The sequence below is a fragment of the Arvicanthis niloticus genome, chromosome X (assembly GCF_011762505.2).
Source record: "Arvicanthis niloticus isolate mArvNil1 chromosome X, mArvNil1.pat.X, whole genome shotgun sequence".
Classification (NCBI taxonomy): Eukaryota; Metazoa; Chordata; class Mammalia; order Rodentia; family Muridae; genus Arvicanthis; species Arvicanthis niloticus.
The window spans coordinates 92731869-92748167 of NC_047679.1; the positions used below are offsets into that span (position 1 = coordinate 92731869).

At 36.6% G+C, this 16299-nt stretch overlaps 1 protein-coding gene across 14 annotated transcripts in view; it reads right to left on the reverse strand.

Moving 5' to 3' along the window:
* Positions 1 to 16299, reverse strand: part of Il13ra2 (interleukin 13 receptor subunit alpha 2) — a 52682-nt gene that overhangs the window by 16772 nt on the left and 19611 nt on the right. For 4 of the 14 annotated variants that reach the window (XM_076918286.1, XM_076918284.1, XM_076918282.1 and 1 more), the window contains 2 exons: positions 8742 to 8819; positions 6862 to 6978 (listed from right to left, as the gene is read on the reverse strand). The gene's annotated coding sequence lies outside the window, so the exon portion shown is untranslated. The other 10 variants (XM_076918281.1, XM_076918277.1, XM_076918280.1 and 7 more) reach the window with 6 other exon arrangements.

Consider the following 16299-nt stretch of genomic DNA (forward strand, 5'->3'; position numbering starts at 1 on the left):
TTTGCAAGTGTCAATTGCTACCTATTAGAATCTTAGGATCCAATTACTGCATGTAAGTAGTGGGTTTAAAATCATCGGTCTCACTTCCTTCTATAGACTACTGAAATTGGACTCTAGTTATCAACTAGCATTTCCTTGATCAATCCAAAACACTTAGGCATAAGAAATAAGATAGATGGAGATGGCTCTTGAAGCCATCTATGGAAAAGTTCCTAAAATATGTTCCCGAGTTACACCAGGATCCAACCTGGACTTTCCCAAAAGAACACAAAGACATTTCTACAACTGGCTTCCTCATTGCAGGACTATCATTAGAGCATAGAGTCAGGCACTAGTGTGCTGCTTCCAGAAATTTTTCACAAGGTATATGGAAATCTGAATTAAAGGGGAAGGGGAAGAAATGTGCACATGCACAATTCGAAATGTCTCTGACACACTGGACACATACTAAACAACTCATCTGGACAGAAATCCAATTAATTTGAATGAGGAACTAAGAGCTCAAGATGAAGACTAGTTGTCTAAATATGCACAACTTATTAGTGGCAGGGGAAGTACTAAAAACTAAGTCTTTGAATGTCTTTTCAATAACTTGCCACTTAATTTTCTTGTCTTAAGAAGTCAATATGCACTTACTGTATTAAAGTCTCCTTATGCCCAATTTTCTGCAACCTACTGTCCCTACCCAAGCCAGCTACCTTACCATTTACTGCTATTATCTTACTTATAACAGAAAAAATAATCTATAAATATGCATTGAGTATAGGGGAGTTTTGTTTCTTTGTATTGTTTTGCATGGTAATAGCCAAGTAACTATTTTATTTTGCACAAACCAAATAGCAAGTCATAGTGTCTGTAATAATAATATCTCCTACAATGCATCCTGAGCACCGTTTGCTTTATATACATTATTTCACACTATGTTTAAATTTCTCTTTGGCCATGGTTACTATTTTTATGAGACCTTAGAAACCAGAGGCTGAGACACAGAGAAGTAAAACAACATGCCTCAGGTCACACAGAATGTAAATACTGAAACAGGGATTTAAATCTAAATAATGTAGAGCCAGTGCCTTAAATTGCAAACAATACTAGGTGTTTTTCATGCCCAAGAGCAATAAGTTCTTGTTTCTACCCACTTTTTTAATGTAATACTACTACTGACACAGTTTCCCACTGGCAGTCTCCTTTGGAATGGAACGAAAGTCTCATTTCTCTTCTCTACTTTTTGAAAATAATAAGAACAAAACTCCTTCTCTCTAAGGACTCTGTGACTAAGGCTGAGGCTGTTCAGTGATAGACTGTCTCCCTGGTATGAGCAAAGCTCTTGGTTCTCTCCCCAGCAAAGACACACACACACACACACACACACACACACACACACACACACACACTGAGTCACTCATGCATGCACTTGCACACACATACAAAGAATTGGCTAGATAATCCTTGCATTATTGGAAAAGTTCCAGGTACTTACCAATAATATGGTTTCTCAAGAAATGTATTATCACAGGCAGTTATCACAAGACCTCTTTGTCCTCTCCTTTCCACAGTAGACACTAAATTGAATCTCTATGTTTTCCTTCCTTCCAGATAATAAGGAACACTGAAAAACTTAAGATAGGTGCTCCTGAAATAGCCAGAGGGCCAGGACAAGGATTCTACAAATCACAAACAAGGTTATGGGCGGTGCTAAATGACTTCTCAGGCAAATTTATAATTATGAAATGGAAGTTTAAAGGCTGACAATATTATTTGGTTAAAGTGATGAATTTATAGCTGAGAAGTATACATTTTACTAGTATAAATTTCCATCTTTATCAATTTTTCCATCTTTATCAATATTTAATAATAATAATTTCTTGTACTTGTTGAGCTTCCAGTAGTTCATAAGTAACCTATTGAATTACTTTAACCAATAGTTTGTAGGATTGGTGTTATAAAAAAGTAAAAAAAAAAAAAAAAAAAAGTGTTGTGCATGTTTCAAAGGCCCCAGAGATGTAAAAGCCTATAGAAAAGGAACAGGGAAAGAAGGAAGAAGCAAAACAATATCCAAAGCCATTGGTTCTTGACCTTCTCCTAATGCTGCGACCCTTTAATACAGTTCCCAATACTGTGCTGAACCCCAACCATAAAATTCTTTTTGTTGCTACTTCATAACTGTAATTTTGATACTGTTATGAATCCTAATGTAAATATCTGTGTTTTCCAGTGGTCTTAGGCAGCCTCTGTGAAATGGTCATTTGACCCCCAGACTGAGAACCATTGTTCTAAGTTAATAATATATAATGTGGCACTTTTGTTGATAAAAGAATATATCCCTTTTCTATGTTGGCGAAAAATAAGTACCTTTTGTCTGAACTCTCTAAAATTACCATAGATGTTTTTCATTGTATTTACTTACAAGAAAAGTGACTAAGTTGTTGAAACAATTATTTATCATAAGCTGCCTAATGGAATTTAATATTGTCAATAAGTAGCTTGTATAAGAAAAAGGATTAGAGTTACAAAATGTTATATGTTCTATTCACATTTTAAAGCATTTAAAAATATAAGCCAAAAACCAGTCTTTGGAAGAAGAAAATATTAGTATAAAAGAAGAAAGAGAGAGCAGAGAGAGAGGACTGTGATTCCTTGGTTAATTGTGATTTGCAGATAAAGTGAGAAACCAATTTGGTTTACTTGAGAAAGATGTTGACCTCAGAAAACCAAAATAGGTACTATAGTTTATTTGGCCCTTACCAAGGTTTAATTTTTGTACCAGAAACATTATATAGATTACCACACTTAAATCTCTCAAGTGTTGATAGGCAATTTTATTACCTCAATATTACAAATGAGGCATTTGAAGTTTAGACAAAGGACATTTCTGAAGGTCATACAAACAAGCAAAGATATTGATCTAATTCTTAAGCCCATGCATGCTCCTTTTAAACATAAAACAGTCTTCCAACCAGTCTTAGAGGTGGTCAATTGCCTCTCATACAAGTTATCCCTAGGGTATTGTTCCCAATTGCCATCAGTTGCAGTGTTTCTAGTCATGGTTTTAAGATGTGACTCAAGAGCATGACATTGCTGTATAATTAATCTTTCAAGAACAACATCCAACAGTGTAAACTATTCATAGCTTCTGGAGTATGGCCATGACTCAGCATCAGAATCAGAGTGTCTGGAAGTTGCCAGGTTTTGAGACCGAATAGCATGCTGAGATTGATTCATGCCTCAGTAATACTGCAATCAGCCCCTGAACTAGTGGTGAGTCAAATATAGTTTTGATAATAACATGTAAATAACCTGCCCTGCATAGATAAGCACATAAGGATTTGTGAACATGATTTCACATACATTAAAACAAAGAACTTTGAACTAGACAAATGTTTCATGGTTGCCACCAATCAAATCATATAAATAATTTTTACTAAACATAAGACATAAGGAATAGATAGATAGATAGATAGATAGATAGATAGATAGATGCTGAATGGTTAATTACCTAATTGTATATAAATTAAATACAGGTAAGATCTCTATTTTAACATCATTTAAGCACCCAGTTAGATATGACATTATTATATTTACATCCTTGATAAGATTGTACACTGATAACAATGTTTACTGATATTTTTTATAGAATATGTTGAACAGAATATGTACAAAAAATCTTATCAAATCATTTATTTCTCCTTTAGATGGCTTCTGATATGGTACCTTAAGTTCATCCAGCAAGCAAATATCCTAAAATCTTATCAAAGCTACAGAATTGCCTTTGAGATTCCATAACAATATCTACATTGAAAGCATACATTTGCAATCACCTCACACATTGCAGAATCTATACACTGCTTACACAATTCAAAATTTGTCATGAATTTGGCCAAATCAGAACTTTATTATTTTATAATAACACCCAACAAGACACTTTTAAAAAGCAGTCCACTAAAAGTTATGACTTTACTTTTTTCCATAAAGCATCAATTAGAAAGTAATTATTAAAAAACAGCACATTGTTATTTTTAAATATACCTTATACCTGAAGAGCAAAGCACTGTCTTAAGAGAGATCACTGTTCAGGATGTAACAAGCAATCTTTTTCTCTTTCTCTCTCTTTCTATCTTTCCCTCCTCCTCACCTCCTCCTCCTCCTTCTTCTCCTCCTCCACACTCCTCAGATGCTTTCAAAGACTGGATTGTAAATAGTGTGTCCTGTACCCAAAACATTCACATCGTGAAATAGCTTCAAAGGGAAGGAACAGGCTGTCGTCCAGCCCCTCAATATTCATTACAAACACAATGCAGAATGTGCAACAGTGAGTTTTAGAATCCTTGCAAAATATTCTGCCAGTTTGTTCTTCCATCTCTAAAAGATACAGGCTAAAAGAACGTGGAACTTCTATTTACTGTCTCATAATATATTGTATCATATATCTCCAGTTATAGAAGCAAATATTAGCAAATACAATTAAGTACTTGTACCACATATTTATAATATGGAAATTAATTTAGGAACCTATTTTCTGCCACATAGTATTATAAGTACTGGATACAACAGTGAGCAATAAAAAGTATTTACCTTCATTTCTTGTGTTGGAAGCAGATAAGCAGATGATGAACTCATCAAATAATTGTAAATTGTGCAAAGAAATGCAAAGCAAGATATCAAGAATGAGAGTAAATGGTGGCTCAGTTTTGATAGAATGATGAGGGAATGCCTTTCAGAGAAAGTGACACTAAGATTCTCATTGAGGGAATTAACAAGGGTAAGATACACAGAAAGAATATTCCAGGGAGAAAAAAAATTGCAAAATCTTAAGCCCTATAGAAGCAACAAGCTTAGTAGTTCCAGAAATAGTGAGATAAAATAGGAAATACTGTTTTGGGTGTTGTGTTTTAATTTGAGGTGTGTGTGTGTGTGTGTGTGTGTGTGTGTGTGTGTGTGTGCACGCGCACTCGCAATTTTGCTTTTAGAAATAAGGTTTCATGTAGCTGGAGTGGGGCTTGATATATAGTAGAAGCTAATCTTGAACTCCTGATACTCCTGTTTCCACCTCCCAAGTGATGGAATTAGAGCTGTTTGCCATCTCTCCAAGTTTAGCAACAGAAATGGTTACAAGATAATATCATCTATTTACCATGGCAGGGTTGTCACATAGTAAAGGTATCATTTATATGTAGCAAAGTATGAAGCAGTTGGACAGCCGTGAGCATATTTATGTGTCAGTGTAGCATGCTTATATGCGTGGTTAGACATGTGTGGCTATGCACATTTGTGTAGAGGCCAGAGGTTGACATCATTTACTGTATTCAATCACTCTCTATTGTATTTTTGAGACAGGATCTCCCACTGGATCTGAATCTGGATCTTGCCAGGTTGTCTAGCAAAACCTATGGATCCTCCTCTCTCTGCTTTGTCAGTGCTGGGATTACAGACCCATGCCTACATGCCAAATTCTTTACATGGGTGTTGGGCATCTGAATGCAGGACTTCATGCTTGTGTAGCAAGCATTTCAGTGATTGAAGTGCATTTCTTTGCCTCATAAAGTATATTTTAAAAGACTGTCCCATGAAAGGGAAATGAGAGACACAATGACTCAGAGTAAATCAGTTAGTAATTGGAACAGGTTGACAGCAAAGGTGATGCAGGAATAATTCACTGGTGAATTGGGTGTGGAGTTTCACAGAAAAATGCCTTGATTTGGCATAGACAACATATAATTATTTCTGCGGCCTGAGGCTGATAATTAAGAATTCAGTTTGCCATAGTTGCAATTAATGTGCCTAAATAATAGCCAAAGGTAAATAGTAGAAGTGGGCAGTGAGATGCTTGACTCTAGAGAATAAAGAAAGACCATTGCTAGAAGTATAATTTTGAGAGCCATAAAAACACTGAAAGTACTCAGGCACAATGGAGGTTACTTATAAGATACTGTAGACATGTAGAATAGATGGGTATCATGGAATAGAATCTTCAGATATAGGAAAGGTTAGCATATGAAGAGGAAGGGACAAAGTAGGCTAAGCAGACCAGCACATCAGATTTGGTGGTATCCCACTTTCTCCCAAGTGGAGAAACTATTCCCAAGGCAAGGACAGTGACACGCCATGTCAGAAACTCCTGCTAGGTAGCATGAACCATGAGAATAGTCTATTAGACATAGCAAAGAGAAGGTGAATGATGCTGTAAAGTGAACTCCAACAGGAGAATGTCTGAATCACTACAAATTAATAGAAGTTCAAAAGACAATGGTGGGGCAAATTTTGAAGACAACAAGTACACATAAATAGTAAGAGTAGGAAACACAAACAAAAAAATTTCCCTAGTTTTCACACAGTCAGCACCATACAAATTACTGTATCTCTGGTTATTTAGATATGTACACATTTCTTTCTACCAGTAACCAACCAATTCTGTAACAGACACCATCTGGAAATCCTCTAATTTACTTCAAAAAGCATAGCAGTTTGATGGCTGACACAGCTTAGCTACAAATCAGGCCTCTGATCACCTCCTTCTTGAATTACATTCATTTTCTGTAACTCCCAGAACTCAGGAAACATATCACTTAAATGTCTCTAGTTATTATAAATAACATTACAGAATATGCAGATGAGTGATTGCAGTGGGTTGAATGGTATGTGAGACAGGCCACAGAGCTTCGTGTTGCCTACAGGCACCTTCACATACTCAGTTACCCAGCAGCACCCTGAACCCAAATATTTGGGATTTATGAAGGGTTTGGTGCAGAGGCATGATTGATTAAATCATTGCCCATTGATGATCAACTTAACCTTCAAATTCTCCTCCTTCCCCTGGACATGAGACAAGAGTATCTGTGTTTTGAGGAGATGAGGCACACTTACCTCCTAGGGGAGCCCAAGAGTTGTGCTCTGGGAAATTAAATCTTGAAACAAAGAAGATTCTTTACATCGAAATGATCATGTAAGTCAGAAAGGCAAGCTTTCTCTCATGTGTGAAATCTAAAACAGAAAAAATATTTGACATGAAAGAGGAAAGATGATTATTGAGTAAATAGAATGGGCTAAGAGGGAGAGGAGGGAGAATAAGAGATGGTAAATATGGGGTGAGTTGCATCAAAGCACATTATAGGCATGTATGTAACATAATGAAACCCACGATTATATACAACTGATACACACAAATAAAAATTTGAAGACAAATACATAATGCCATAGTATTACAGTCCCATTGAGTCATTAGTAATAAGCTCATTCTATCTTCATATTATGACCAAAGACCAGGAAAAGGTACCTCAAAATGCAGATTTTCAAACTACACAATATCTTCTTTGAGACGCTTGCTGTGCATTACTGGAGTTGTGTATGGGGGGGGAGATCTCTCATTTATAGTCTTTCTAAAATATGAACATAGAAAATCTCATGGGAAGGCTTGCTCTCATCCTGCCCTTCCTTAGATTGTTGCCATGCATGCTTAGTAACAGGGTAGTGACACTTTAGAGATGCAGGTCAGAATAATTTAAGATTATTTGTCAAAGAGAACCATGAGCATTCATCTGAGGAAATTGGAATCTTCCCAAGTTTGGATTGGATGAATGATGGCTCAGTGTGTAAATTGCTTGCCATACAAGCATGAGGACCCCCAACTCAAATCTCCAGAACCCATGTAAATATTGGCATTGCAGTTCCCTAATTCAAGTGCTACTGCAAAAAAAATAAATAAATAAAATAGAGACAGAAAATCTTGGTAAATCTGGTAAGTGCAGGTCAGTCTGATCCATAGCATCTAACTTTTCTAAACAAGGTGTCAAGTCATTTCACCTTACCATCCATACCCTAAATGAAAAGACTCAAGGCAATGCACTAACTAATAGAGTGACTCAGGACAAGTGTCTGCTTTATATACTCAGTAAAAGTGAGTTGGATGATCCTGGGCTAGATAGCCTGGCATCTATATTGGCAAATGACAAAAGAAAGATGCTGATATCAAACAAGGCAGAAGGCAAAGCATCAAAATCAAAGTTGTCCTCTGACCTCTACATGTGCACCATGGCAAATGTGCATTCATACTCACACTCATGAATACACACAAGTATATATATATATATATATATATATATATATATATATATATATATGTATATATATATATATATATATATAATGAAAACTTATGTACATACCTATATGCACACATAGAGACATACAGACACACACAGAGAAACTACCAATGTTTAGTTTGACCAATGATTACTAATTGTTTCCCATTTGTTAAAATCATTTTATGTAGCTATTTTCTAACTTATTGTATTTCTAACTAGATAGTGTTATTTTTGAAAACCTGGGGCCAAGATCATGGCTCATTGAGTAAAAGTAGTTGCTGCCAGATCTGATGACCGAAGTTCAATTCCTCAGAATTCATATAGAGGAACAAGTAAAGTGATTACCAAAATTTTCCTCTGACCCCTATAGAAGTATCATGGTACTTATGTTCACACACAACACCTATACATACACAAAGTACAGATAGATAGATGATAGATAGATAGATAGATAGATAGATAGATAGATAGATAGATAGATAGACAGAATGGCTGACTGACTGAAGGGATGTCACAGCACATAACAGCTGGAGTGTGGCTCACAGGACCTGTGTTACAATCTAACATCCTTCAGTAGATTCTAACACCAACTTAAATTCACCCAGGAATGTGTTCACAAGGACACAAAGACAAATAATCGGAGGAATAAGTAAATAAACGTACCATTTCTCCAGAAAATTGAGCATCTCTATTTTCTGGAAGAAGTTTGAAATTTCATTTATTTTCTTCTGTGTATGATTTCTGTAGAAAGTCATGAGAAACACTTTTAATTGTATTTTTACACAAATTCATTTAAAAAAAAAAACAAATGTTTCTGGATTTAAATATAATTAAAGGTCTGAACAAGGAAGGCACCAGGAAAAAAAAACATTTGACTTAAAAATGAAAAACAAGAACAGAGAGTACCTGTGTCCTACTAGACTGTTTTTTTCCTCTATTTTCTTTTTGTTTTCTTTTTGTTATCTTGAAAACTGTCAGGGAAAAAGCAATGTAGCAGAACACAGTCCCAAAGAGGTCTAGTAAGTGCTTTCCTCTAGGCAGGATTGTGTTTATTCTGCTTTAGCCTGGAAGCCTGTTTGGAATGCAAAACAAGGAGAGTAGTATCACTTCAGCTCCTCAGAGTTGGCTTCTTCCTCCTGCCCCTTGATCTCCAGGCTCACTCATCTTGCTTTCTCCTTTCTAACCCTCTTTTACTCCATTCTCTCTCTTTCCCTCAATTTTTACTGAGTTTATAAAGCAGACAGCTGTCTTGAGTCACTCTATTGTTAGTGCTTTGCCTTGAGTTTTTCCATTTAGGGTATCAATGGCAAGGTGGAATGACTTGACAGCTTGTTTAGACAACTTAGATGCTATGGATAATCAGACTCACCTGTACTTAGCAGATTTATCGAGATACATAACAGGATGAGAAACAGTAGGAGAACAATCCCCAGATGTTGGACACACCAAATATATGGAGTGTACCAATTAAAACAAGAGATACACAGATCCAGTTTTAAAAGAAAGCACTGTATAATGAAACATAGTACACTAACCCATCCCTTTGCCCTGGGTCACTCAATCAATGTACGTGGAACATACTCTCTCTAGAAAATTGCCAAGAGAAAAATCCTCAACTATCTTCAAATTCAGCTCAGCATATTACAGCCTACTTTCATTCTATCTGGACCCTCATCTAATTCCAGTGGTAAATTCATTAACTCAGTTGCTAGCTACCTGCATTGACTGTTTGCAATGTCTCTTTAATTTGCTTTGTAACTTCTATAGTTTCTTTAACCCCCTTTAAACTATATATTATGTATACTAACAATTAAAAATGGAATAAAAGTTTGCAATCTCAGTTGTCATGAATCCAAGTGAAACTAAGTGAATTCAGATAAGAAAAGCAGTGAAATGAATGTAGTTTGTGAATCTACTGACATTCCGTAAGTTCTCACATTGTGGAAAGATCTAACTGACCTAACGGACCTAACGATGCTGTTGGTAGAATGTGCTCACAAATTTTACGTTTCTTTTTTCCACCAGTGGAAGCCAATATATGCTTAGATAAATTGTCACTGTTTTCCAAAAACTATGGATGCTTTTCTTTTCTTTTTTTAAATTTTGGTCTGACAAGGTTTCACCATTGTTAAGCCAGGCATTAAGTCCCCAAACTTGTCATGCAGCACACAGCAGCCTCCAATTCCCTACATCACACTCCAGCCTGGCTTCAGACTCATGATCCTGCAACCTCTGGTGGCAGAGGACTAAGATTACAGAACTGAACCTCCATGCCCAGTACAATGTTTCTTTTCAATATAGTTTTTATTAATACTTTGGCTTCAGAAGGATCATTTCCGTATGTAAATCAAAAATTAAAGTTATATTTCCACAAGTTTTCTCTTTTAGTTATTTTTTAATCGTTTGTACAAGGAGCTTTCTTGTTGCTTAGCAGACTGAATACCTTCATTGCAATGAACTCAGAGATTTAAAAGAACTGATGCTTTGCACACACCCTCCCCAAACTTAAAGGCTCTAAATGCTTATCTTAGTCCTAAGTGATTGGTCTATGTATTTCATGTATTGTTGTTTTTGACAGTGTGTTAATCATAGGCCTGACACTTTCCCAAGTGACACTTGAGCTTTATAACAAAACGAACCCGAAAGTTTTTGTTTGTGTAATCTATCCTTAAATTTACCTTTGCTTACTATATTACTGCTGACATGGTAATAGGCCATCTATCCAAATCATCGTTTCTCAGACATTTCCTGAACTTCCATTTTGCACCCAATGCTGAAATCAGACAAGGCACAATATTTCCTGCCCTGCGTTCTACTGTTGGAGCAGAGGAAGAGAAACAATCATTTTGAAGTGTCGTTTTCACTCATTTCCAGTAGAAGGGTGAATTGGTGCATTTGAGGTGATGTGGCACATAACCAGGGAAAACGAAGACCCAGATTTTAGGATGATATTTCAAAAGTGTCCTTTTAGTTCCATGAACTGTTACTAAAGTTGTTGGCTAGAAAATGCAAATGGCAGGGTTATCTCTTATCTTTGAATTTGGCCTTTTAAGAGAATAGACATTTCCTAGCCCCCTCATCTTTTTTCATCCTACTACAGAATGGTCTTGGTACAGAGCTTCCTTTGATCAAGGAGATGAGTGAAACACTTCAAGCATGGTAGAACAACCAGTTCAGTGAGGCACAGGACCATTGTTGGTCTCTGGCAATGAAGCTGTGAAGTCTTGATGCAGCTCTTCATCACTAACCCTAGTCTGTGAAATCAAAGCAAAATTCTGTACTTCAACAGAACCAGTAATTTAAAAGTCAAATTAGATGTTAGCTTGACAATGTGTATAAAAATGTTTCAAAGTTTACATCAATTTATCCTCAAATATTCAAGTAGTCTAAGAAATAGTATGTACAGTGCTGCCATTTGTGTTCTATATAACCTTAGTTCCTGAACCTTGCTTAGCATTTTTGCAAAGAGCCTCATTTAATTAGCCTGTATAGCACATCTCTTGGTTAAGGGTCTCATACATACTATATATACATGAGGCATACAGAACCATCAACCTAGCTCCAACCACAGAGCCACAACATTTGAAAGTGACAAAATACATTATGACAACATTCCAATGCTCCAGTGTTACTCTTTGAAGTTTTTCAAGAGGCTTTCAAAGTTCTTGAGATTGTAAACAAGAGGCAATACATATTAAAGGAGCTTCTCTGACTTGCTGGAGATTCTGTTATTATGATGGCATCCATCTAGCTTTAATCTTGTGTGGCATTCACAGGTCCCAGTGATTCCAGCTTATCCAATGTGCTTTGCATATTACCACAATCTCCAGAGTTCATTTCCTCTTGGTGAAACAATGTTTTTTTTTAATCAATGTTATTCTTCCTGAAAATTTGCTAGATATAGAAAAGTATCTTGTTCCATAGCTATGGTTTAATCAATGCTAGATAACCAAATTCAAACAGAACTTGAAGAGAGGATTACTTGTAAGGCTGAGCCTGTTACCATCAGGAGATCATCTGAGCCTAGTTTCAAAGATCCATCAAAATTGCGTTTGTGGACTGCTTGTGTTTCCTTTTAGAAGGAGGGGTTTAGAGGGTCATTGAATCCTAACCTAAGTGGTTGGCCATATGTCCCAGCCACTTTTATGTGATATTGTTATAAATCAAGGGATACAGGAAAGGAAGCTATTAATAGCCTGGGGAAGACTACATGATTGGACTTCCATCTGTTTATCTATAGGGAAGTGATCATCGGGGCTGTGTGAAGACTTTCCAGTGTGGCTGTCTTAGGGTTACCAGTATTCAGTCAATACACCCTTACTAGTTTGGATAAGCTCATTGGTTGCCCAGAAAAGATTTTGGTAGAATTGTATGTTGGTTTATCATTGTAACTTTGGGAGGAGTGGGTTGACGTTGGTTTCAACCCTTGTAGTTGAATTACATCTCCAGAGAGTATGGCTTATCTTCTTTTGACTGAGTATCTACTGAGTTGTTTCCAATGGATGCTACTCCCTATCCTCCAAACCACTTCACACCTTGGAAGAAAGTGGGATGCTGACTCGTCAGAACCTCCTGAGCTCTCCTCATTTACTTGAAACTAGGTATACGAAGACAATGAGGCACCTATGCAGAATTAAAAACATACACTTGCCTTCTACCAGTCTACTTCCATCCCAGCTAGTGTTTTTTTTTTTTTTTAACTCACTTTGTAGACCAGGCTGGCCTCGAACTCAGAAATCCGCCTGCCTCTGCCTCCCAAGTGCTGGGATTAAAGGCGTGCGCCACCACCGCCCGGCCCAGCTAGTGTTTTATGTATTGTCAGTCTCTGTTTTTCAGCTTGTGAAAACTTTCAGTTCATGGACCTATATTTTTTACCCAATTCATGAGCCAGATTTTGTCTTATTTCTATCTTAATATTTTTCAAACAGCCTTACCTTCCTGCAAACTCGGGTGCTCCTTGTTTTTTTAATCATAACTTTAAAATATAAGGGCCTGCCCTTTTTGGAAGAGAAGACAGAAGGGAGCATGGATCTGGGGAAGAGGTGAGGTTGGAAGGAGTGGAGGGAAAGGGAACTGTGGCTAGGTGTATTTTATGAAGAATCTATATTCAGTAAAACAAATTATTTGACCTCCCTATGTAAATTTGACTTGTATTTTCTCTGCACCAGCACCTGACAGGTAGTAATTGCTGGTGAAAGGAGTCTCACGGTAGATTAGGTCCATGGTAAATATACAACATTTGAAGTTAAATTAGCCCCGTGATAGTATTCAAAACCTTACTACATGTACAAATTCATTTAATTCTTTGTAAGTACAAAACTATATTCTTTTCGATGCATGTGTTCCTTTTTATTCCCAACATGCCCTTAGTTTTTGCATTAAAAGCAATATGGAGGGTGGAGGAGATGACTTAGCAAAATGCCTGATGTGCAAGCATGTAGATCTGAGTCTGGATCTCCAGCACACATGTCATAGCTGGACATAGTCACACAACTAAATGACATAGAGAGCAGAGATAGGCAGATCCCCAAAGCTCAATGTATAGCCATCCCAGACTAACTGGTAAGCTCTGGGTTCAGGGAGAGACCCTGTCTCAAAGGACAAGGTGGAAAGTAATAATGCAAGACACCTACCATCAACCTCTGGCCAATACATACATGTGGATAGCACACATGTCCATATATTTACATGAACACATTCACTACACACACTAAAAAAGTGGAAGTATCAAATGGATACTTCCTACATCTTTCCAATTTGCAATAAGAACCTTCATTTGTTGTTTCCCTAGTCTCTCTAGTTATTAGAAGATACATTTTCACCTTTTAGTGTAAAAGCCCCCATATGTGCTCACATTTGTCAGCATAGCTTGGACTATCACAATAGCTTTTTTTTTCACTCTTTCTCAGTGATGCTGGTGGTAGAAAATTGATTAGCTTCTTAATATCTGTCTTTGAATTTACTCTGTGCCTCACAGTATCTCTTTCCACATTGTAAGCAAAGTGTACATAGTGGATTTGAAAATCTGAATCTAGTTGTGTAACTGCCAACCTAAGAATTATTCATTGTTCCTTTCTTATTTTAGAATTCAGGGATGAGATTGTGAGTCCTTGTTTGGTATTCAAGGCTCTAAACATTAGAGCATCTGTCTGGTTCGTTGTCTACGTCTTAGGAACCAGTGTATTTGTATTCTACACTCACACTATAAGGACTATACATGGTGTTTTGTTTCCCCAAAGGTTCTTTGGCAAGTCCTCAGACTTCCAATGTAAGACAAAGTTGCCAATGAATTATTATAATAGCTTTGATACTTCCACAATATCAGTCACCAAAGAATTTTTCTCAGTAAGCTTTTTTTTTTTTTTCAGTTGTAGAAATGCCTGACTTTTCAAAGAAAGATGTGGAGAGGAAAGCACACATTTCCTACAGCAGGACTGACCTCTTTTTGTGGAGATTATCTTAAAATTCACAGACTATCAATACATTTTAAAACTACATATGGATAAGGTCATCTAACTTTCTCTGCTTCGATAAACATGAATCATCTGAAGATTATGAATACTCAAAACATGAGAGCAATTCACCTTCATTTCCCTCTTTAATTTATGATGCTTTAATTTCTCGAGCTACCACTCTGCAGACCTCTTTAAATTCCTTCCACTTACCCCCACCACAAGTACACCAGCATGTATCACATGCTAAAGAGTTTTTAATCTTTTATTTAATCTCCTTTAAAGACTTTTGTATTCCATCTATATCACGGCATATTTCCTGCAATGCCCTTGTGGTTAGCCTTCAGACTCTCTTGCCTGAGCAACTACTATAATTTCCAGACACATTTTCCAACTTAAAATACATCAAGTTCAGACCATTCTCCCTACTGCAATCTAGTTGAAAAGCTCAACTATGAACAAACTCTCCTAATGACTTTCCACTGTTTTACTGATATAATGGTAACTCTGAACTGAATGTGCTTCTCTAAGCATCTCACTGCAGCAACTTTCTTAATCTACAGGACAGCATTGTGGGATGAATACTGATTTAATCCTATATGACAAAAAAATATCTTGAAGTACAAATATGCTACATTAATGTCTTGGAATCCCATTAGTTAGCAAGTGCTGGAACTGAGATGCAATGTCACCTGGTTCTTTAGAGACATTGTGCCTTTAAGCTTTATGCTGCTATTGTTTCTCATAAAATAATATACAGGGTACATGTATATATGTATAATGATGATGAGTAAAGAAGAGAAGGCTTTGAATTTGAGATGGAATGGGGGACATAGGAGGAGTTTGAAAGTGAGAGAGGAGCATAACTAATATAAATTAAGTACCTGTGTGTGCAACTAAAAAAAAGTCCACAATTTTAAAAAAGAATGTGTAAAACCTTCTGCAAGACAATCAATGCTTTTTACTCCTCTTTCCATACTAACAAGTTCAGTTTTATCTCCTGTATTGAGGTTTTGAAAAATAGGATCTTGTTTTGTCCCTAAGCCTTTGTCCAAGCACTGTCATTAAGATCAATTATGGTTTGCCAAATTTAGTTGTTAATAAATTACTAACAAATTTAGCTAAGTCTTGTGTATAATTTTTGGGGCAGTGATAATATTGATGTTAAAACAGACCTATGTAGCCTCCATTTCAATGTTGTAATATGGAAACAATAGTCCCTTGGGATTGGAATTTCCCCAGAAATCTTATGTTTAAAAGGGGAAAAGACTGAAGCCTGGTGCCAGTCAAAGAAGGAACTAATCTCCTAGAAAAATACTTTACATACTTCTGATAATCTAAGCATATCACCACAGTGACTTTCTTAATCAAAGCATAGAACTATGGGATGCATGGTGATCTAATCACATTTGACTAAAAGTAACTTGAAGTACAAACATGCTACATCACTGTCTTGGAGATGCCTTTAAGCTCTGTGCTGCTATTGCCTCTCATAAAATAATATGAAATGTACATATATATTCACATAACAATGATTAAAGAGGCTTTGAAAAGAGGGAGAGTGGCGGGCATGGGAGGAGTTCAGATCATCCTGCAGGAGACACTAAAACTCAGACAAAGATGAATCAATAATTGGTAAAAGCACACCTTGATCAGGACTGCTTAGTTATACATACCTTTTGCCTCTATTTAAAACCAATCCTACTGTCAGAACCCTAATGGCAGGCTTGAAGTGGGGAGGGGGTCAGAACTTCTTGTTCCTCTTGCAA